This window comes from Chinchilla lanigera, unplaced genomic scaffold, assembly GCF_000276665.1.
Source record: "Chinchilla lanigera isolate Chin_1 unplaced genomic scaffold, ChiLan1.0 scaffold00114, whole genome shotgun sequence".
Lineage (NCBI taxonomy): Eukaryota > Metazoa > Chordata > Mammalia > Rodentia > Chinchillidae > Chinchilla > Chinchilla lanigera.
Window position 1 is genome coordinate 169536 of NW_004955515.1, and position 3166 is coordinate 172701.

Sequence of the window (3166 nt, forward strand, 5' to 3'; positions counted from 1 at the left end):
TATCACACCATTAACTCCAGTATCACACACCCTAATTAGCATCACATTCATGATCTAGCCACCTCCTCAAAGCCCCACCTATGACCCCTCAGGCTTTAGGGAGACATCTAGATATAAGCCATTATTGGGGACTTTGCCATTAAAAATATTATTTTAGTGTTAAACTGGCATGGAACTATATATAAAGTCAAGACTAAAACCAATGTTTCTCAGGGAAAGTGCATTTGAAATTATGTATACTGTTCAAAATGTAAGTGTGGACTGGGAAGTGGAGTGAGTTAGTCAGTGGGCTTTATTTGTCACAGAAATGGAGAAAACTAACCTTTATATTCTTACTTTAACCTGCCTTAAATTTAACAGAAAATAGCACTAATTTTGTTCACCTTTGCATCATAGTCCAGATCACTTCTGTTATGGTTTGAATCTGTGTGTCCCCCCAAAGCCTCAAGCAGCCATGGGGCAAGCTTTTAAAGTTTGATTGATTAGGGGTGTGAGAGCTGCACCCACCCTGGGGTTGATAGTTTGCATATGTAAGGGACAGGAATAGGGTGCTTGAGGCCATTCCTCCCCCATTCCGCCCTGGTGTGTGCTTGCGGCTTTTGCTGTTGTCTGCCACCCTGAGCTGTAGCCCTCTGCCATGTGCCAGTCTGCCTTGTAATCTGCCAAGTATGGACTGAAACCTCCACAAACTGTAAGCAAAATAAACCTTTCCTTCCCTAATTTTGGGCATCAGGTATTTTGTCCCAGCAACGAGAGAAAGGTAACCAAGAAAACTTCCCTGATTTCTTTCTTCTTTCCCTTCCTCTATTAAAATTCAAAATGAATCCACACAGTAGGAAACATTGGATCCTAATGTAGGAAAAATTCAATACAAGTTATTCTATGGATTAGATTTTCATAATTACAGAGTTTGGTGACATAATACACTTTAATTTGAAAGTTCCTAATATGAAGAATCTCCCAACACATCTTGATACATCCAGACAGCATTCATTAAAAAGATTTACTGTAGCCTGTGTTGAAGAAGTTTACTGCAGCTTTTGACTTTTTCAAAGTGCACTTCTTCCTGGAGTTCTTTCTTCTCACTTGATCTTAGTAATGCCATTAACATTAATAATAATAAGTAACATCTACTTAATAGCCACTATCTTTACAAGTAATTTTAAATGTTGTATGTACCACCTCACCTAATTATCACTTCTGCTTTGTGGGCCTGGGTGATGTTATTCTCATTTTCAAGTGAGTAAAATGAAGGACAGAGAGTGGAAGCAACTGTCCAAGTTCACATAGGTGGTGAATAGTGGTACTGTGGCCCTAATCCTAGTAGTCTGGCTTGAGACTGTGCACATTTGCTTCCTCTCTCTTGTGAACGTTGTGGTCAGCTGCTGCCCCTGGGACATCATAGGGTCTATGGAAATAAGAGTGATAGAAAAGAAGAAAGGGTTTCTCTAGGGAAAGCATGGCAGGGGACATGACTGTAAAGAAATCACTCCAAAGCCATTAATGGGCTTATATTTTAGCACTATCTGCTTGTGGCACCTTCTCCTGCTCTTCCCTCCACCATGGAGCCTGAATCAGTCCTGTGCAGCTCACCCCACCTGCCTCCTCCAAATACCCATTGATATTTGGAGTTGTTGCAACATGGCAGCTTTCCTATGGTAATTAAAAGACGAGGGAATGCTCTCAAAGACTTTCAAGTTCAATGTGGACAGATAGAACACAAATTCTATGAAGAAGTCCATGACCATGAAAAGAAGTATGCTGTACTCCATCAGGCCCCCATTTGACATGCAATTTGGTATCATTAATGCAATTTATGAACCCATGGAAGGGGAATGTGGATGGAAAACAGATGAGAACCTGAAATTTCTGAGGAGCTTAAAGAAAAGGCCAAGACTGAAGATGAGAAAAAGGATGAGGAAGAAGATACTAAAGGAATTCCTGAATTTTGCTTGACTGTTTTTAAGAATGTTGAGTTGCCCAGTGACACAGATCAGGAACATTCTGAAGCATTTGAAGGATGTCAAAGTGAAGTTCTCAGATGCTGGCCAGACTATGGCTTTTATCTTAGGATTTCACTTTGAACCCAGTGAATATTGCACAAATGAAGTGTTGACAAAGATGTATAGGATGAGATCTGAACCAGATGACTCTGATCCCTTTTAATTTGATGGACCAGAAATTATGGCTCATACAGAGGACCAGATAGATTGGGGAAAAAAGGAAAGAATGTCACTTTATGAAAACCATTAAAAACAAGCAGAATCATAAATGATGTGGGACAGTTTGTACTATAACTGAAACAGTTTAAATTTTTTTGCTCCTCCTGAAATTCTTTAGAGTAGAGATCTGGGTGATGTTGCTGAAGCTATCCTTGCTCTGGACTTTGAAATTGGTCACTTTTTATGTGAGCATGTAATCCCAAGATCAATGTTCAACTTTACCTGTCAAGCTATTAAAGATGATGAGGATAATTATGATGAAGAAGGTGAAGAAGTGGATGAGGGTTATCAGCCCTTTGAAAAAGTCACATGAGGTCAAGAGACAGCTGGAGCTGCCACCTGGTGTGGCAAAGAGCACTGCCTTGATCGTATAAAGGTGATCAAAATATGTGGTGAATGTTTAGATAAAGAGAATTTATTACAACAAAACACACAGCTTGAATCACCCTTATTGTACTCCATATCACTTCGAATACACTATCTCATTTTTTACCACTTTCAGAAGCAGTTCTGGAAGTCCTCTTTCATGAGCATCTTTATGAAATGTGATTTCTGTTCCACTTTTGCCATAATTCTGACCACCAAGAACAGACAGGAATCATCCTGTTCACAGGATCTCTGGAGGTGTCCCAATGTAGCTGAACTGGGGGAGCAGTCTACCACCCTTAAACAAAGGATATACCTCTCCTTAGACATCTAGCAGAGTCTGCCAGTGCACAGAGCCCAGACGTAGGACAGGTGTTCCCTCCTAGTCCTCCTGGTGCCTCTGGCTACTGGAAATCAGAAGACATGGTTCCCACACTGGAGGCTTACTGTACACCACATGTTGTTCTAAGCATCTTCTGTGTAAGAGCTCATTTAATCTTCATGAAGGTCCTGTCAAGTGGGTGTTAGTGACATCTACATTTCATGGCTGAGCACCCTAAGCCACAGAGGTAATTCAC

At 40.7% G+C, this 3166-nt stretch overlaps 1 pseudogene; it reads left to right on the forward strand.

Annotated features, from left to right (window-relative positions):
- The first annotated feature begins 1655 nt into the window (after nt 1-1655).
- LOC102005408 lies at nt 1656-2535 on the forward strand (annotated as a pseudogene).
- The last annotated feature ends 631 nt before the right edge of the window (nt 2536-3166 follow it).